The 22,224-nt window shown below is 33.7% G+C and overlaps 1 protein-coding gene across 2 annotated transcripts in view; it reads left to right on the forward strand.

Annotated features, from left to right (window-relative positions):
• LOC106666941 (sodium/hydrogen exchanger 9B2) overlaps positions 1–22,224 on the forward strand; it is a 174,588-nt gene that overhangs the window by 33,145 nt on the left and 119,219 nt on the right. For both annotated transcript variants that reach the window (XM_024226775.1, XM_024226777.1), the window contains exon 2: positions 5,555–5,624. The gene's annotated coding sequence lies outside the window, so the exon portion shown is untranslated. The remainder of the gene's footprint in view (positions 1–5,554; positions 5,625–22,224) is intronic.

The raw sequence follows: 22,224 nt of genomic DNA on the forward strand, positions 1-22,224 counted from the left end.
CGGAGAATAGACCATGTTCTGCTATTTATTTACAATAGGTCAGGTCATTTCATATTTACATTTATTGTGCATATTATTTTTATATTTCCCTACCAGGTTTTAGTCACTGAGATTTCATTTCCGTTTGAAGCGGTGGACTGGTGTAAATATTTGAGCCGGCCGGCCTTTCCGCACTTCCCTATTATTTAGGAAGCCATTATAACTTGGGCTTTTTCCACAAGCCGAGGTAGAAATGGAACCAGTTGGAAGTCGTCGGAAAGCGGATCCGCGCCCCCCGATAAAAGTTAACGACGGCAAAAGATAAGAAGTGTAATTATAATCAGCGGTGGTCGGACGGACAAAGCAGAAATCGTACTTTTGTACAATTCCCGGCCAGGCTTTGATACTTTATCACGGCGCTATCTCCCTAATCCCGCTGAGCACTGCGTAAACATGATCCCGGGATTATCAAGCAGGCTATGTTGGAATTAGTACGATTACCTTTCGAAAGCTTACTGCTTAAACCCACCCTTTAAATGAAACTTGCAAAATGCTCTTTCAATGGGAAACAAATTAACACGAAAATGATAAATTATAAACTTCGCCTGATAAAATATTTTCCGGATACTTCTACGACAAGCAGCATAATTGCAACATATTTTACAAATTTTTTTGTTGCGCCTGCGTAAAAAATTAATAATTTTCACGAATAAAAATGAAGTCAGGGTTAGAATCACGATTGCAATGTGTCACTAGATAATTTAAGGTGTTTTTTAATTATTATATTTAAATGTAATTTAAAAAATCTACCTTTCACATTTACCATTTTTTAACAATAATAATAAAATAATATTATAATAAAAAAAACCGTAATAAAAACATATACAATGAAGTATTTTAATTGTAATTGTTAGTTCGCTAGAAAAACCTGATTAACTCGGATTAAAAATAGCTTGATAAAAACAAATATTAACCAAAGTTTGGTATCATTAAGGATTATTTAGGATAATTATTCAAAAATCGTGAGAAGCGGTCTGGTGTGATGTAGGTTTCAGAAAAACATTTTCTTTATCGTGTCAACGTTTCGATCTTTATTGAGATCATCTTCAGGGCCTGGGATTTACAAACATGGTTTACATTTAACAAATGTAGGATGTGGAAAAAATTGAATTTATAAAATGCAAAATATATTTTTTATATTCAATCAAAGTATTTCTATTCACTCAATGTGTTTGTCTTCTATGTAATTGTGCCATTACTGAAGATGATCTCAATAAAGATCGAAACGTTGGCACGATAAAGAAAATGTTTTTCTAAAACCTACATCACACCAGACCGCATCTCACGATTTATGAATAATTATCGATTAACGGTCACTAATCACCACACATTTAGGATAATTTAAAAAAATGTAGTAGGTCAGTAAACGTAGGGAAATTTGCATGAATCTATTATCTACTTGTACGTCGACATTCCATGATTTAATAATAAATTATAAATATTATAAACATTGGATAACTATATGTTTAAAAATAATCTATTTTTCTGTGTAACAAAGTATCTTTAGCATATTCAAATGAGGTTCTATACCATTCCAATCACGTCTGTGGTTATTCAAAGGTTTCACCTACTTAACTTAACGAGATCCGAGATAATAGAAGAACCTTTTTTTGTCGCATACTGGGATCATTTTCTTGAAAAAACTCGGCAACAAAAATTATTTTACCTTGTAATTTGGCACAAAATGTTCTCAACTCAGAGGGTTTTTTTTAAAACTTTTTATACATATATACTGAAAGACATAAAAATGGGACACTAGTTCGCAGTTTATGTGAAACCAGATGTATATTTATCATTTTATCAATTACAACTTTAATGCGAACCAAATTAAAGAGATCAGAAATTCATGTTTTAATGAACAGTATTATGATTATAAATTATGATGGTTTGAAATTCATCAAAATACCGGAAAATAAATTAGTGATAAATTACAATTTAATTAACAATTTGTTGCCGAATTTCACTATGAAAGGTTGTCACGTCCTGATTTGCTGACCCAAGGGTCAATATGTCAAGGGGTCTTCATGTGGCGTGGTCTTCATGTGATTAGTGGTATTCCCCTTAAGCCAGATGCCCATGAGCTCGGCGTTTCCCAACCAAAGGGGTTAGGCCCCAAAGGGAGCTGTCGATATGTAAGTCATTTCAATCCCAAACAAATTCAAAATATAATCTAGCGTAAAACTAACCATATCCCATTATAGTCACACAAATAAATACGTTCGTAGATATAACTACAATCTTGCATTGCACCCATTAGTCGGTGGAGTACTCGATATTCCTCCATCGACCCACACAAAATTTTTATAACTAATTAGGGTCGATAGTGTACTACATCTACTAAAATCGTACTACATAATAAATGAATAGGCCAGAGAGTAAACGGACCCTTATTTTTGGGACAAAGCCCGCTTCAGAATGTAGAGAAAGTTTTCTGGATGTGTCCCACTTCATTGAACGGTGCCGTTCTTAGGTGATTAGTGGTTTGTTGTAAACTTTTTCCCCACTAAGTGAATCCAAGATTTCTACATTATATACCTAAAGTATTTAAATTTTCGGATGATTAATTTAGGATGTACAGAACCATGCTACTTTCCCCCTAAATTATAAATTTATGTAGCATCTAGAAATGATGAATGATGGAGTGAGTGTGGTGTTCAATCCATATTAAAAAGCTAGTTCCTACTCGCAGTAAGTTGCCTTGGATGATCCGGATTTCGAGCTCTTCAGCTCATCATCAGTTGAAGGATTTCTACAACCACGTCTCTCGACATGAATTGCAAAACTGAACCCGCTGATACCCCCGCCAACGAGAAGCTGGTTTTTAATGGCGCTCAATTTGAACGTGCGAAAAGCGGGAATTATAACACAAATAAATATTATAATAGTAAATACTGTAAGAAATTAATTATAAATTAGTGATTGAAGGTAAAAGATAAAAAATTAGAATGATACTTTAATATTATTGAATTATAATAAAAATAATAACAATTAAAATAATTTATTTATTTATTTAGAAATCGTGAGATGCGGTCTGGAGTGATGTAGGTTTCAGAAAAACATTTTCTTTATCGTGCCAACGTTTCGATCTTTATAGAGATCATCTTCAGGGCTCAAAGCGTTTTTCTTCTGTGTAATTGTGCCATTCTTGCGTCTGCACTCTCAACACGACACGCAAAAATGGCACAATTACACAGAAGAAAAACACTTTGAGCCCTGAAGATGATCTCAATAAAGATCGAAACGTTGGCACGATAAAGAAAAATGTTTTTCTGAAACCTACATCACACCAGACCGCATCTCACGATTTCTAAATAAATATCGATTAACGGTCACTAATCACCACACATAATTAATTTAACTATTTGGACGTTTAATATTATTTATATACATATTTAAAATGGGAGATAGATCAAAATCTGTTATATTATTAATGCATTTATCACCATTTTCAATTTTACATTTTTTAATTTCAAAATTGTCAAACCACTCTAGTTCTCTCCCTTGGGTGAAACTATGTAACACTGTTCTATTTAAATTTGGATTGAAATTGTGTTTTGTTTCTTTTAGATGGTCCTTAAATTCCGAAAATTTGCTCGATTTAGGCAAGTGTTAAATAGAAACTATTAAAACCTTAGCAAAAAAAACGGGTGTCTAGAAATATATTTATTGACAGGTTGCTAGTTAAAAGAATAAATCCGGATCGTTGAAAGGCAACTTACTGTGAGTAGGAACTAACTTTTTAAAAAGGATTTACGTAGTACCTATGTCCAATGTAATTTGTTAATAAATATAGTACTACTACTAGTTCTTTGTTCCCTTATGGAGCGCCGATACAAGCGTTGTAAAAGGCCAGCTAGTATTTGAGTCTATTTTGCTGCATGCAGTACTGGCAGATGTTTCGTTTTGTGTATAAATTGAGACTGAATGTATTTATTAGCTTGAAGGTGCAGTGTGAGACGGCTGTTGAGGCAAAGTTGAGTACCCACCTGACCTTCGAGTTACTTCACTAACTTAGTTAAACTAACTTTAGTTAGTGAAAAATGGCAAAAGGAGGGAAAACTCATAAGGTGGGGTTGAGATGGGGAGTTGATGTCCGAGTGGATCGAGGTCACGATAGCTCAGGTGGTAGAGCAGCGGCGTATCTAGCCGAAGGTGGTGGGTTCGAATCCCTCTCGTGCCATTAACTTTTTTTCATCTCAACTAAAAACCTTAATTAATTGTCTTAACTTAGTTATGTTAAATATAGGTATGTAAATAGGAAACATAGTATTTAAAAATGTCTGACACTCTGAGTGTGAAGTAAGAATAAAAATTGCAAGGTGTTTTTCTTAAAGTGAAAGTAGTGGCTTGCAAATTTTACGTAAATTTTCCCATGGGATATGTCTAGGCACTTCAAATTGACAGAAAGCCACAGTTACTTTCAGTTTCTTGAGGTATCCTTCACTGCCAAATGTAGTTTCTCATTGAATGAAATTTGGGTAAGCCAGCAAGCTTGAACGGCATAAAGATCAGATTTCGGTTTGAGGGCGGCCCGCAAAGCGCAAAGATCCGTCCGTTAGTAAGAGGTGAAAATGGCTTTGGTTTAAAAGCACTGCTGATAACGGACAATTTAAATCAACACCCATATCTACTTTTAAAGACTTTTTTTATCAATTCCGTAATATTTGAAAAAATGAAAGAAATAGTTTACGTGACAGAATCTACCATGACGATACTAATGCAATATTATATAATATTACGTATCGATTATTTTTCGATTAAACTAGGTCATCTTCTCCAAGAGGGTGTGGCCATTGTTAATTAATGTTTGCTAAACAAAGTTAGTTCAAAATTAATTAAAACAAGTGAAGAAAAGCGGTTTGATGTTGGAATTTGCAGTGTAAAAAAGTTTAGCAACATAAAAAGTTGTTTAATATAGGAGTGTTTATTTCAAAAGTCAAATTGATTTCAACACTTGATTTTAGAATTTTACAAACTTTAAATTTGACTTTAGAGACATTTGTGCGACTGCCGTTTTAAACGTCAAATCAAGTCTTAAAATAAAACCATGTCGTTTTTTGACCTGATATTCAATAAAAATTTCAAGTTGTAAACAGACCATAAAAAAATATATAAGCCATTTGGTTCCACTACCTGTTGAATTTTATGTAATTTTTCAATTCCGACCTGGCAGAACATCTCAGGGTTTTTTGGGCCATGAAGTGTCGATGGGTGTTCTCAAGTGAAGTAAATTTGTCTCCAGTGAAAAACCATTTGTTTTAAAAAATCTCGTTCTTCACTAAGTTGGCGTGAAGCCGAAACGGTTTGGATGAAGTGACACCTGTGGAACATTGGCGGGCAAAGTAAATTGATCAGTACTTATCGTTTGACAGCTCAAAATGATCGGAAAGAAAGAAATTATACATTAACTATAAAAATGATAGATTAAATTTTACGATTTTTAAATGAAAAATTGTATGGTAAAAATTTCCAATTTGTAGAAAAACTTTTTAAAATGTTTTGTTTTCGTTTTCAGCTCTGGAAGGAGATAACGAAAACGAACACTTGATGCCGGCATCATTACTACCGAACGTGAAAAAGCAAAGGTAAGCGACTAAAGTGTACAAACTGATATCGTCCCAGATGGTTTACCGAGAGCCGGCAATTATCAAAACTTCGGAAAACCATCCGCAGTTCGATTCGATATGCCCGCCGATACCGCTTACAAATGGTCGAATTAACTAAATTGATACTAATGATAAGTAAAGACGAAGCGCATTAAACTGCTTGTAGCCATTAGTCAGTGTGGGCTGGGTGGCAATTTGTAAGGCGGTGCCTCTTCCTGGACCCCCTAATGAATCAACAAGAAGCCTGTTGAGAAACTACAAAGCTCTCATACGAAGTCAACGCTTTCCGTCATCAATTTATAACTTAGAACTTGGTTTGAACAGTTAATCTGACGGTCAAATCTGCTTAGTTTTGACATACGAAGTTCCTACTGGGTATCTTAAACAAATAGATTTTATTTCCTGACTTATATCGAGTTGAGTTAGATCGAAGTTGAGATTGAATAAAACATTTTCCCCTTGTCACTGATAAATTGAAACAATCAATTATTAGAAGGAAATGATTAAAGGCTTTCTTTAAATCCTGAACTGTTTACCAGTTAATCAAATTCGAAGCGTTTTGCTTTAGAAGTTGTTACCAACTGAGATATTTGCACGGATCTGAGAAACAATAACAGCCTAACTTCTACAGACCACAAGGACAAACTTTTCCTCGCTCCATCCCCCAAATGCTAAGATCAATTCTAACCAAAGTTCAGCAATCATTCAGCTTAAAAATTGTCTGGGTTCATAATATTGAAACTCAATTCCTTGTGGAAAGAGGAATATCCCTAAAACGTATATTAAACTTTTTTCTCTTTTTTATTTACAATTTAACAAAGAAAACCTCCTACCCTGTTATAAATATAAGTATTTTCAATAAATTAAAAATAATATATAATGGCATTTAAAAAATAAAAACATTATTGAAAATTATTGAATCTTATCGGTTTTGTCTATGTACCTCATTTATTCATTACATTTATCATTAACGTTTAACCCTTCCACGCGTGGTGAAAATGTCCTAAGTGAATTAAAATACACGTTCATACTATTAAGGTGATAACCTAATTTAAGTTGGGCGGCTCTTAGAGGTTCTCGATAAATTGTGACACCACCCGTACAATTACGTTAAAATTATTCACAAAGTAAATCTACAGTTGGGACGCTGGCAAGGCGTTTTACACCTTGACGTCCTCCTTTCATTCAAGCCAATAAATACATTAACATGGTGTAAAAATCATGCATTTACTATACTGGTTATCCTAATCGGTTGGGCAGGCAGTGGGTACTCTATCTTCAACACTTGCCCAAATAAATACATTTACATGATCAAGTAGTCACCGGGTTTTTGGTAACTGGAGTAGAATGCCATAAAGCTCACGGTTTTATCTCAGTTCGTTCAAAAGTTACAATTTTTTAGTGTTTATTTACGTTTATTAAACATGTTTCTTTATACAAAACCTGAATTTTCCCTACTCTAACGTAACTTTTCCCAACTTTTGACCCCTTGATTAGATTTAACACCGATTTCCTTTTAGATTAGTCCAGTTTTGTCCTAAAAGTTGCCGGTCTGTTTAAAAAGTAACTGCACTTACTTGCAGTAATATTGTAGTATATAATATTGCAGTAATATTGTAAATATTGTAGATATTTACAAAATGGTAAACCGTAGCTCCGTTAGATTATTTTTTTTTAAATATCAAACCAGCTAAAAACTCCAAAATTTTATGAGATTTCCAACGGTCTATTATAAATCTCGATTATTTTAGTTTTTTGATGGAAAACGTGGTCTGGGACGTATCCTAGTAATTAAATGCATGGCCCAAGAGTGATTTAGGTTTTTATTCTGAAGAACAATTTGTTTATTTACTGATAAAATATTTCAGATATGTATTTCCTAAATGTTAATTTACATTTACATCCGGTGTGTTACTGATATTTGGACGCCTCACAAAAGACAATGACCAAGTGTCAGCCCGGTGTGGCCTACCTCCAATAGCGAGTCAAGGCCATTCTTTCTTTTTTTTCCATTTCATCTATGGCCCAGGATTTGAAGGTTGATCGTCCAGTGATCCGGCCATTTTTTCCAACATATGAAACATTCCAAAATCTTCACATACGCTGGACTCATCGGTTTCTTCGGGATACTCGGCGTCCTTACTTCTCGTTTTATTGCTTGGTAGGCTTTTCGTTTCGTTTTGTTCCAACATGGCCCAATATTGAAAGTAGAACTATTTTCCTAGTTATTTCTTTTTTGAATTATTTGATACATGAAGAACATATCACGAATGCCTAGGATTGCGCTGAGGGGGTATAATAAATCTTAAAATGGTTCTTAATTGTTTGGTTTGAATAAATGATAAATTTTTTTATGGTTATCATCAAAACTGAAGTTTCTTGTGAAATAACAAACCATTTGACAAAGTTGAAAAATAACAACTTTTGAAAAGTCGAAAGTGCACTTGTGAAAAAATATACGTTTTGTCATTGTTATGTCAGAGAGATAGCAAATAAAGATTCAAGTGAAGTCCATACAAAAAAAAAACAAATATTTTTACACTAACCTGGTAAAGATTGGCATGAAAGTACAGTGGAATTATAAAGGAAATTTGACAGCCTGTCGTATAATTATGACCGCCATAGCCCTAAACAGAGTGTGTACCTTCTAATTTGCTAACGAGCCGCAAGCTCTCAACATAATTAGGAGCGGACAGTAGTAAAGCCGTCTTTGCCCGAAAACCGGCGAAAACCTTTCACCACAAGGAACGTTTGTATTCGAAAAAATAATAAAATTAAAGTAAACAAATGATCCGTTATTTGAAAAAGTTATTCAATAAAAAAATTAGACCATTGATCTGCTTATAAACAAATATCTGTTGTGATTAAACGTTTTTATCCAGGATTAATCCCAACGATAATTTTTCCATATAAAATTAAGCATATTAAATCCTACTCAAAACGTTTTTCTTTAAGGTGTTCGATATGTCGACGAGTAATCTAGATCGAGTATGGTATGAATGAAATTGTTTGCTTTCGACCTACTTTAAGGTGATCAATAAAACAAACATCTCCAAATTCACATAATTAAGCTTTGAATGAAAGGTTTCAAATTTCTTAGATAGACCCAGTACAAACATTACCAAGTTCTGAAACACAATAGTGTTGTGTATGTTTTGCACTGATGATGACCTTAAAATAGGTCGAATGTTTGGAAAAAGTGAATTTTTTTTTTCATACAAAACATACCGAGTTCCAGGTTAATCTGATTAAATTCACTAGTTTTCGTGGTCCGCTTGACCAATTAATACCTTTCAATTAATTAAGGTTTTTAGTTGAGATTAAAAAATCAGTGTCACGAGCGGGATTCGAACCCACGATCTTCGTCTATATACGCCGCTACTTTACCACATGAGCTATCGTGACTTCGATCCACTCGGACACGGAAATAGATCACACGACATTTGAAAAACGGCAAAAAGGAGGGAAAATTCAAAGGGTGGGGTGGAGATGGGAAGTTAGTGTCAGAGCTCATGTGGTAGAGTAGCGGCGTATCTAGCCGAAGGTCGTGGGTTCGAATCCCGCTCGTGACACTGAGTTTTTTATCTCAACTAACAACCTTAATTAATTGAAAGATATTAATCTGATTATTTAAAAACGCAAAAAATGTTTTAAAATTCTTTTTAAAAATGTACCTTGTGTTTTTCTAGTAAAACTTATATTTTATGTTATATAATTTTTTTTACTGTCAACAATGTGACGAAATAGTAATTGACAAGGTAAAAATATTGCATGTGACCCATATTCACGCACGTACCTTCTCTTTGTATGCAAATATGAAATACGAAATCTCCCAACTTTATTGTTTTATATTCAACTGATGCATTCATTTATTTCTTGTCGATTGCATTGTTAAATTTTTTTATAGAATCGAACTTTTACTTATTAACGGGTTAATACTACATTATTTACGCTGTATATATATATATATATACTAAATCATAGCAGAAAATTTTATTCCTTTATTTCTCAAAAAATAGTTATTAATAATTTCTTCATGGAGTTTTTTTTAAATCCAATTTACATTGCTGTCATAAACTTTTTTGTATTTAATTCAGTTTACCGGTAATGGAGACGGTTATTGTAGAAAATGTTGTGCCAGTGTAAATATGTGCGCTTCCTTGCAATCATCCCTTGGTTATATTAAATTTTAAATTAAAAATATTATTTAAAAAAATTCAAGCCAACAGGGCTCTACCTTCAATCTCTAAAATCCTGGAAATACTCATTTTAAAGCGCTTAATACCCATCCTAGAAGGATAGATCATCCTTCTCACCAATTCGGCTTCCGTCCTCATCATTCCACTATCCAGTAAGTTGGGGAGTTGTAGTCACAATCTATGGAGGCTTATGGTAGAATCCCGCACGCGGTAATGCTTTATAAACTTATTAGCTTATCTTGAAATCGAATCTAACTGACCGTTGCTTCAGAGAGAGGTGTGTCATCAAGTGTTCAGAAGTAAGACAGATATAACCCACCTTCCCACAAGGGAGCATTATTGGTCCCACCCTTTATTTCATTTATACTACTGACCTACGTATACACACTAATAACATCATCACCACATATCCGGACGATATTACAATTTTGTCCTTTAACTCTAATCCTATCCAAGCTACCTCCAACGTACAAGAGCACCTTGCGCTTATCGAAGATTGGTACAAAAAGTGGAGGACAAGATTGAATTTAAAAATTTGTACTTAGCTTTCACATTGAACAGTCTTGCACTACAAGAACATCTACGACAAATAGATACCGATTTCCATTCAAATCAAATATACACAAATAGGACTAAACGTAGACAGCACACTGACGTGGTATTCGCACAGAAGATTTAAAAGACAAAAATTTAATAGAAAACGTGAACAACTATGAAGACACTTAGGACCGAAATTTAACCTGCCCCATCAAAAATAGCCTAATCTTATAAAATACTACGACCACTTTGAGCATACTGAGTGAAACTATCGGGTTCTGCCTGGCCATCCAACATCCAGAGCATCCAATCCTTCTAACCAAACGTCCTCACATAAATTGGAAAATCTCCGTCCGGAAATCCACAGCGACCTCAACATTCCTTTTTCCTACGGACTGTTCCGTTTCCCGATTGCAAATTTCACACCAATCTCTCGATCCGTCCTAACGCTACTTCTCAAAGCCTTTCTACACATTCCCATCCTGACAACCCGCCTTAATGGACGATGACCACGAGACCTAATTGTCCCTTAACCGCTCACACTGTGTGCCAGCATAGGCTGGTTTCTGCTAGCATGTCTCCTCCGGGTGCAGCGCTGACATCAGTGTTTGTGGCGCGACCGTGTAAAAAAAAGTTTTATGCTCACATTTGTAATATGAACTAACATTTATAAGCTACAAATAAAATAAGTTTTTAAAAAAATCAGGGACCAGTTCTATTTTAAAGAAAACACTCAGTTCCTTAGTCGAGTTTTGCAGGAACCCCTATCTTGAGGATTTTCAAATTACCTTTAATAAGTTAAACGGAAACAAACATGAATAACAATAAATCCGTTATATTTTGTGGTCTATTGACGAAATTACTTCTTTCAATTAATTAACTTTTTTATGTAAGGTTTCGGTTGAAATGAAAAAGTTAGTGCCACGAGGTGGATTCGAACCCACGACCTTCGGCTAAATACACTGCTGCTCTACCACTTCAGCTAGCTTTTTATCAATCCACTCGGACAATAACAATGAACTTGAAATCATATGTTTCAATATTGTAATTTAATTTTATTTTTACAACGAACGGATTTAACTCGTCCTTCAGTAATATAACGTGAAGGCCTTACCCCTCTGATATTATAATTTATTATAATCAATAATTTTATGAAATAAAATTATAAAATTGAAGGCTGATATTAATGATATCAGAGTTATTTTTAATTAAAATTTATTTAATTATATCATGAAAGGTCAATTTCAGCTTTTTATTTATTACAAAACAGATTTCTTAACGGGCTTGTATTTGTAGCAATCCTAAAAACGATCACTGTTTGAAATATGCCTTTTTTTTGTTCCGCTTGGCGTGAATTGGTCAAGAGGTATATTTGCGAAACTGTTAGCGAATGATATATTAAAAGGTATGTCCCCAATTATCCGTGGTAAGCGAAGTATGGTCTGAGAATGCAATTTATTTGCGCGAATGGAGGGGCTTGTCCCCCATTACCCCAAAGAATGTTGAACACTCTGGGATAGTGGTAATGCTAGCCAGAATATCATCTATTTTCTAGCTTCTTTTTTATGTGTATTTGTATTACTTTATCAATAATTGACGAGGTCATGATGTACAGTGAGAGTAGTAAAAGTGGATAGATAGACAGATCGATAAAAAGCTATATTTGTAAATATACATTCTCCATATTTAATTTAAAAAACAAAGCAATACAAATAAAGTTTAACAAAAAAATATAAAAACATCCATCATAGTTGTTACTTTTTTAAAAGTAATCAGCACCGTAAATTTTTAAAAAAATTTATAGTAGAATTGCTTTGATGTCAAAAAACACATATTCCAAGAATACAAAAAAGTGGTTACTAATACTTAATTAGTTAAAACTAAAACTAATTTTTTTGCTGTTTTATTATAAATGAACTCAGAACGTAGAAAAAATAAAAAAATCCAAATTTATATTAAATACAAGATAAAAAAGTCAATGGCACGAGCGGGATTCGAACCCACGATCTTCGGCTTGATACGCCGCTGCTCTACCACTTGAGCTTCGAGACCTCCATCCACTCGGACACCAACTTCTCATCTCAACCGTTTTATCTCAGAATTTAATTATAGATACATTTAAACCGTCAATTTTTAATTTTCCCTCCTTTTTGCCATTTTTCAAATGTCGTGTAATCGGATTGGATTTGTCGTCGAGAATTGGTCAAGCTGGGAAGATAGAGTCCGAGTGGATCGACTTCACGATAGCTCAAGTGGTAGAGCAGCGGCGTATCTAGATCGTGGGTACGAATCCCGCTCGTGCCATTGACTTTTTTTATCTCGACTAAAAACGTTAACTAATTGTAAGATATTAATTGGTCAAGCGGACCACGAAATTAGTGAATTTTATATATAAGTTAAATGTAAAATGTATGTACTAAAATATATGAACTATCAAAAAAAAGAAATAAAAATATCAATAATATATATGTATATTTGACATTAAACACTGAGATAAAAATGCCTGTAATTTGTTTCTACTTTTATATATTTACACAAACTTTCTCATTCTTTTCCATTAAGTAAGTGTATGAAGTCTGACTCTGACAATTTTCTTTTAAGCACATTACTCTAAATTCTCTTAACAAGGGGCATACCGCTTCATAATGTTACCATTTTCACTTTTTTTGCGTTTGTACAAGGAGTGCAGATTGGAGGGGACGATATCTTTAATATATGGTTTATGGTTAAGAAAAAATAAATATGCCGTAAATTTTATAATTATAGTAATATATTCCGTGCTTAAATTATCATTACACTAGTTTAAATTTTTTTTAAAATGTACTATAGAATCTATGTAAACTAGAGGCAGCACGTTCCCTGATTTTAGAATCTGAAGCATTGAAATCTAAAGACATTCCTAATGACCCTGCTAATTCAGTTTACTTTTTCTACCATGAAATATTTCTTTTCATAATTTTTTTTAGCAATTGTAGGGCTATACCTATTATTACTATATTTAATTTTTGTTGATATTCTGAATATTTTTTAAATGTATGCAGTATCTATGAATGTAATAACTAGCAAAAGTATAATAATAATAGTGCATCGAAGTCACGATAGCTCGAGTGGTAGAGTAGCGCCTTATCTAGCCGAAGGTCGTGGGTTCGAATCCCACTTGTGACACTGACTTTTTATCTTAACTAAAAGCCTTAATTAATTGAAAGATATACATTGGTCAAGCGGACCACGAAAGCTAGTGAATATAATAATAATAAAAATAATAATAGTCATTATTGTAGGCAAGCTCACACAGCTCTTACGTTGTCAACCTTTACATCTATGTATTTCAATTTTATTTCTTTAAAAATCTCTTTGTTTACAAATTCAACACATATATATTCTATGTTTTAGAATTGCATGCTCTTCAAACACATTTAGACTTATTTTAGTTCAAATGATCTAACATCAAGGCAAGCATGTTGCATTTTTCCATTATATCTGAGATGGTATCTTAGTTTAATGTTTGTATAGGTGTAAAATAACCTGATACAGCATTCCAGGGAATTCCATTTTATTCAACAAAAAAAACTAGTTTTTGATAGAAGAATGGTCTTTGTTTAATAATGCCTTATAAATGCCTTATGGGCTAGTTACTATTTTGGTTGTTCTGCAAAACATAATAATTTTTCCATTATCTCTGAGATGGTATCTTAGTTCCTCATTAAATCCTCAAAACGCACTAACTAAAGATCCCAGCTATTGTCATTACCCTAAGTTTTGAAAATAAATTTTGGTAGTGTTCCATAGAAGATTGACTAAACACAATTCTCATTGCTTTTTTTTGTACATTTAAATTTTTTGGAAAGTCGTATCCTCCTCCCAAGTGATAAATAACATAAAACAGTTTACGTGAAAGAGGCATCTTTGTAAATCTTCGTCATATCTCTCAGTTTATACTAAATATAAGAAATTTTAGATATTTTTATCCACATAAAATTAATTCCGTCAATCCAACTTAAGGTAGGATCCAAGTATATCCCTAAGAAGTTTGAACTAGAAACAAAAAGTACCATTTTGGTTGCTCTCATCGCATTCGCTATTACATAGTATTTGGTTTTATTAGCATTCAGAGTTAGCGTTAAAACAGCCATAAATCTAAAACACCCTTAAATCTAAATAGTTCTGTGGTTGTTTAAAACTAGAATCAACTGCTAATTGAAAAACGGTAACATTCCTATAAACAGGCATCAGAGATACACTGAGGTCACTGACATAACTAATAGGTCCTATTATTGAATCCTTTGGAACAAGTTAGCTAGATTTCAAAGAGCTATACCTAACATTATTTACATACTCAATTTAATGTTTGTATAGGTGTAAAATAACCTGATACAGCATTCCAAGGAATTCCATTTTATCCAACAAAAAAATCTAGTTTTTGATAGAAGAATGGTCCACATTGCCGAATGCTCTCCTGAGATTACGCATTACCATGTTTAAATTTACTTTACTTTCAAATGTTTGGTACACTATTTTCATAAAGTTCTGCATTAAGTAACTATATATTTTCCTTTTTGATAGGCGAACTGTGATTGGGGCAATACATCGCCTTTTTTTAAATGAATTTATACCGTCTATTTCATAATGCAAGTTCAAATCTGAAGGATAGGTGTAACTCTGATAGGGCGTAACATTTAGAATCTCTCTGATGTCTTTTTTGAAAAATTGCTAACTTGTTTTGGAAACTGAATAAGCGTACTATCTAGATTTATGATTGGCCGATTTTGCCGAGTCCGTCAGGAGACTGAAATTTCAGTTCGCAATAGAGCAGGTGTTCCTCAGAGAAGCATACTAGGCCCATCCCTACTTTTAATCAGCCCTCTTTATAAACACTTAACACTTACAACGAAGTCTGAATGAATTAACAGGATGGTATCCTTAAACGTCTGCCTTACTTTGGTTACCATTTTAGTTGATTTAAGCATAACTGAGTAAGAGAGATAGGAAAAAAAATTAGGGTAAAACGCTAGGAATACAGGAAACAAAAAGAAAATGTTGGCGATGGCCAATGTACGGTAGTTTTTCGGCTCTAAATATTAAAACAATTAAAACAAAAATTAACTGGTTGGTTACGGAATAAATTTAAAGATAAATTTAGTACTACACGACAATATTTTGTACCAGTTCATTAAACTACGGTAAAATCCTAATAAAATAGGTTTTAAATTTTTTTTTTGCCTTATGATCTTTGCATATTAGCCATGACGAATTCTAATATATATGTTGTTGGTTATCGGGAAAAAAGAGCCAGAGGCGACGGTGGGAATCGAACCCACGACCGCGGCGTGAGAGTCTCTCATGCTAACCACTCGGCTACCGCGGTCCCCTGGGTTTAAATCTTCACACACTAATTGGGGACGTTAAAGATCCATAAACTTTTATGGATTAACGCGTTTAAAACGTTCGACATCTGATAAGAAGTTAAAAATTTGTTTAACGATTGTTTGGAGATGGTGAGATGCGGTCTGGTGTGACGTAGATTTTAGACAAATATTTTCTTTATCGTGCCAACGTTTCGATCTTTTTTGATATCATCTTCAGGGCTCAAAGTGTTTGTTTTCCGTGTAGATGTGTCATTCTTGTCTGTGTGATGAGAGTGCCCTCAATCAGTCTCAGAGTGCCTTCAGTCTACACGGCAAACAAACACTGAGCCCTGAAGATGATCTCAATAAAGATCGAAAGGTTGGCACGATAAAGAAAATGTTTTTCTAAAACGTACGCCACACTAGACCGCATCTCGCGACCTACAAATAATCATTGGCTAACGGTCACTAAACACCACACAAATTTGTTTAACGTTGAAATAACACTCTGTAATCCCTCTCTGCCTCGTTACCGTAAGAATTTGTTAACCGGAGTAAATCGCAAAAGGTGGCCAATTGGGCGGCCCTATGACCGTACGATTCGTTCACGACGACCGACCAATAAATTCAGTACCTGTTGACGAGGATTAAACTTGGCTCGTCTTAGCCTGGAAAGCCCGTTCTCCAAGCTTGAACCCCATCGAACATTTATGGGATAACCTCAAAAGATGAATAAGAGCACATACTTCACTTCCTGATACACTCTACGATCTTGAAAGGCCTTCCAGCAAAGAAACATTTCCAGACTGGTAGAAAGTATGCCGAGGCGTCTCGAGATATAATTAAGGAAAGAGGAGGAAATACGCGATATTGAAATGTTAATTAAAAATCTTTAAATTGTTTTATACCTCTTTAGACAAAGACTCAATTATTAACGTTAAAATACGTGAAACTTTTATTAATATATTTTTAAAAAATCTAGTTATATTTACAAGTGGGTTGAATTTTTTGCCTGTCAGTGTTGATGCAGACTAGTCAGCCATACTTAATCGAACAAGTGAAAAAGTTTTTTTTTCTGAATTTGTTCATAGCAAAAAAAAAATATATACATATATATATATTGGGTTGTCCGGAAAATAATGCAGGATTTTGGTATTAAACAAAAAAAAAGAAACTAGTTACTTTAAAGCAATGTTCTTTAATCAAANATCCTGTAAACGTAAACAGAATATTTTATATAGATTTTTTTTAATGAAAACTTAAAATCCTGCATTATTTTCCGGACAACCCAATATATAAATAAAGGTAAACCTCCGGAGAAGGTCAAAGCTGGTTAAAAGCATAAAATTTATCGCAGACTATGAAAAATGATGACCGACGGTCTTTGTCGCATGGTCATCCGCTGATAAATGACGAAGCCCGTCTGCTCAATCACAAAACGGTGAGCATAAGCCGTGAACTATCACTCTTTTTAACCCCAAGAAATAATTTTACTGTCAACATTTATTATCATTAATTATATCTAATTGTTATATTATCACCTATATGATTGTATCATTGTCAATGCTTTTTCCTTATATTGTTTATTTGTTTTTGTGTATAAGATCCTGTCTCTGCATGTCTGATTATTGAGCAATCAAATCGAATTGACAGACTATTAAGTATCATTTGACAATTGAAACGAGTGTTCACCACACGGATCATCCTGTCACCCGGTCAACGGGCAAACATTCTAATCCAATAAAGCCGGGGAACAAACTTACCCGATGCAACGCTATGCGACGCTACCCGATGCTACCCGACGCCTCATAACGTTTTGGTAAGGTGTGCACATCTATGCGACGTCACGCGCACGCCGCATACATCGTGTATCACAAGTCAGTATCGCAACTCCTCTTTTGTTTTTAATGCATTATTTTGAGCAAGACCATGTAATAAAATATTATTTAAATTTTATGAGCACATCCATGTTTTATAATACATTTTTAGTTAAATTTAATTGTTTTAAATAAAGTTATTCCGGTGTTTTGTTCAATTTTCTGCCTAACCATCATAACTAAATAATTCTTACAAAAACTCATGTATTTTTGATATTGTTTAATTTGGTTTATATTAAAATAAGCATGTTGTAATTGAAATAACGACAAAATTACATATACATAGTTAGAAATAAACTACAAAAAATATGACTGTGCTACCCGACGAAAATGGTGTAATTTTATGAGCAAAACCATGTAATAAATAAATAGTTAGTTAAATTTTATGAGCAAATCCATGAAATAAATTGTTAGTTAAATTTTATGAACAAATCCATGAAATAAATTGTTAGTTAAATTTTATGAGCAAATCCATGAAATAAATTGTTAGTTAAATTTTATGAGCAAAATCGTGTAATAAATTTTAGTTAAATTTATGGGCAAATCCATATAATAAAATGATAGTTAAATTCGTTCTATCAATAATATTCCGGTGTTTTGATCAATTTTCTGCCAAATCATGAAAATTATATTTTTTACAGAAAAACTAATGAAATTTTGAGCTCGCTTAACTTGGTTTATATTAAAATATGTACGTTGTAATTAATATAACGACAATAATACATATAGTTTGAAATAAAAATATGAGTGTCCGGTTCTTTTATCTTCGACCGTACTCGATGCTACCCGACGACAATCTGGACAGTGAGGATCGCTTAGCGTACAGTAGGGTAGCGTAAAGCGTGGCGAGGCACCGGGCATATGTGCACGGGGGTAATACAATCTTATGGAAAAGTGGACTTTGGATTAGCGTCGGGTAACGTCGCATAGCGTTGCATCAGGTAAGTGTGTTCCCCGCCTAAACATCTGTATCGTTTTTATTGCCCGGCGTGTTGGAACTAACTTACTTTAAAACTGGAACTGAATTGAAAAGATTCTGTTAAATAGGAAAGAAATATTTCTGTCTTGGCACCTTGGCACATTTACTTAAAACATTTTGAATAGCTATTGTAAAGTCAGAAAAAATAAGAACTTTTATGGAATATTTTTCCTCACCTTTCGGCATTGGCTATATACCTATTTCCCCGTGAGACAAACAGAGTGCCACCGTGCCCAAACGACACCCGAGGATGACCGCCCCCGGCCCAGCGACCCCCCCATCCAATCAATAATTCTTTAATTTCAAAGAAACTACTAGATATTTATTTAATCATAATATTTAACTCATGTTTGAGCCGAACTAGAGAAGGCTATGAATTTTATATCACTTATACAGGGTGAATTGCTACTCGTGCTACAAACTTCTCCAGTAGATTCTTCACCCTAAAATGAACAAAAAAGTTCATATTGTCCATGGTCCGATTCTCNATCGGACCATGGACAATATGAACTTTTTTGTTCATTTTAGGGTGAAGAATCTACTGGAGAAGTTTGTAGCACGAGTAGCAATTCACCCTGTATCATATTTCAATTAAACTTTCCTGGTGCTATTAGGTCGAAAAATATCAGACACTATTCCTACCAGTTTTCCAATGGGCCCTAAAAGCCGAGAAAAAATAATATACATTGTAAGTAAGTAACGTATTTTTTAGATGTTTTTCTGCCTTAGTTCTGCATGCGTTTAAAAACTATTATGTAACTGCATTGGTTGGTTTATGGGTTGATAAAAAAAGTACGATCTACTTCTAAGACTTATCTCCTTATGTTTCCTTATCACGCGTCATCTAGTCATTATTTGAGCGTGTTTTTCTTTATTTTTTACACGTCAACTGACTTTCTGCTAAATATATAAGCAGGTCCACAAAAAAAGTGGTACATTTTGAATTTTTTTTATGCACATGTCTTTTCAGTAAACTTAAACACCAATATTGAAAGGAAACTCTTTAAAATGTATCCCAATTTGTTTTATATCCACTCAATGTGTGTGTTTTCGTAAATTTTTATATATCTATTTTAAATTTAATATGATCTTGCTTATATATTTTCTTATCCTGCATAAAAAGAAAAATCGAATGATATACAAAAATAATATTGAAATACATACACAACAAAGAATGAAAACAATTATTTAATATATACATAATTATTCAGAAATCGTGAGATGTGGTTGGGTGTGATGTAGGTTTCAGAGAAACATTTTCTTTATCGTACCAACGTTTCGATCTTTATTGAGGTCATCTTCAGGGCTCAAAGTGTTTGTCTTCTGTGTAATTGTGCCATTCTTGATGTTGTGTTGAAAGTGCCCCTTTTTTGATGTGTTTGTTTTTAATTTGGTCAAAGTGGACATTGTATGCATCTCTTTGATGTGTGTAAAATTTTTCTAAAATGTCTGTAGGTATTATGTTGGCGGTAGTTTTAATTGGTGTAATTTTTGTGTTAAAGTCTTAATGTTTTTGATGCTCGTGTTGATTTCTATGTTTAAAAGGTTTCTTTTGAAATTTATTGTGGCTTTATGTATTTCGTTAATTCTGGTGTTTGGCTGTGTTAGTGTGCCAATTGTGAAGTTAAAATTGTTTTGATGTGAGTAGGAAATACCTTGTGCTGCCTGCATTTCAACAAAAAAGTTCTCTGATTGATAGCCGATGCGCGCTTCCTCTCATTTTTTGTTCTCATTGTTGGCACAACACGCAAGAATTACACAGAAGACAAACACTTTGAGCCCTGAAGATGATCTCAATAAAGATCGAAACGTTGGCACGATAAAGAAAATGTTTTTCTGAAACCTTTGCCAGACCGCATCTCACGATTTCTGAATAATTATCGATTAACGGTTACTAATCACTACACATTATATATATATATATATATAATAAATATTATTATTTTTTGTCTCCTGAGGCTTACGGGCGAAAACGCTCGCAAAATTGTATCGTATTTTTCGACGGAGTGTCACCAAAATGCTTTCGATTAAACCGGTTATCCCAGATGGTTAGCCTTCCTTTCTATCTTAAAATTAAAAAATTTAAATATTTACATGTTTTATAACGATCTCATAAAATCGTGGTTAACCCTCGTCGTAAATTTTCGACAAGAAAATAAGTATTTAATAATAAATGATGTTTTACGTTTGTATAACTGTTGAGTTTCAATTGCTTAATCGCAAATCGTTTAACCAATTAAGCGATTAAAACACATCTTAATATGTAAAGGTTGTTTAATGTAAAAGTACATATTTACGACATTAACTAAAATTTCAAAATTAGTTATGTTTCGTGTGTATTATGTTTCATTGTAGTTGTTTGATTAGAATCAATTATGTCGTCTAGATGTAACGATTTCCTTTACAATTCTTAATAGAAAAATTAGTCGCGAATGATTTAAGACAGTTGCGTTGTTCGATTTAGATAGATATATAAACAGATAAATCTAATTAATTAAGTTCGTCCACTAATCAATGCAACCGGACGGGTAAATCAGCCCTATTTTATGATATTAACTAATAGCTATTTTAAAAGTCCAATTGTTTACCGATAGGCGAGAGAACCGTGGCCTAGTTCGCATTTCGAAAGATTTCGCCTAATATTCCGGGAACTTTCGATTCCACTTCATTCTAGTTTTGTTTAACTTTTAAATTTCAGCGCATACATAAATTTAATCGTATGTTTTCTATAGCCTTCTAGTTGAAAAAATACTGTCTAACTAACACATAACTAACATAATTTAACAGACAAATGCGCAGGCGTGATGACACATTGCTTAAGTCCAGAAGGTTTCTCTTCAACTTGTCGAGTTTGTTAATTGAGATCCTTCGTCCTTAAGTTGACATGCGACAGGTTTGACCCGTGAATTTTACTGCCATGTTTTTAAATAAAACTAGTTTTAGTTTATGACCGCGTCCTATATTTTTGACAACTATTCATGAAACCTGTCATCGACACATATTGTCTTAATTTGGACAAATTATTTTTTGATTTAAATTTTCAGCCTGATTGATTTAGATGTTCATATTTAAAATTATTTTATCGTTATAGTATCAAATGTCTAATATAAAGCCAGTCTAATATTAATTACCACCATTATCTTTGACAGTCAGGCGGCACTTAAGTCCTTATCCTCATGTGAGGTAGCGGCAAAAAGCGTATGGAATTGTACTGAAGCCCTGGAAGAAGTCAGTGATACCTTTGACCTGGCTCTGGCACGAGTCTCAGAGCATTGGGACATAGATGAAATGAGAAAGCGGACATGTCGGCCAAAAAAGGTACGAGAACCGTGTGAACCCCGTAGGCTCCGAACTTATTGTAACCTACGTTTATTGCCAAAAATGGATACTTAAGCTGGGAACACATTTACCCAATGCAAGCTACGCGACGTGACCCGACGCCAATTCGATGTTCAATTTTCCATAAGATTGTATTACTTCCGTACACATTTGCCTGAGTGACGCAACTCTACGCTACGCAATTCAAAAATTTACAAGTTCCCTACTGTCCAAATTTTCGTCGAGTAGCGTAGAGAACACTCAAAGGTAAAAGAACCAGACACTCATTATTTGTTGTTGATTTCAAACTATGTATATGTATTT

Source organism: Cimex lectularius, unplaced genomic scaffold, assembly GCF_000648675.2.
Source record: "Cimex lectularius strain Harlan isolate CLEC.00 unplaced genomic scaffold, Clec_2.1 scaffold142, whole genome shotgun sequence".
Taxonomy (NCBI): Eukaryota; Metazoa; Arthropoda; class Insecta; order Hemiptera; family Cimicidae; genus Cimex; species Cimex lectularius.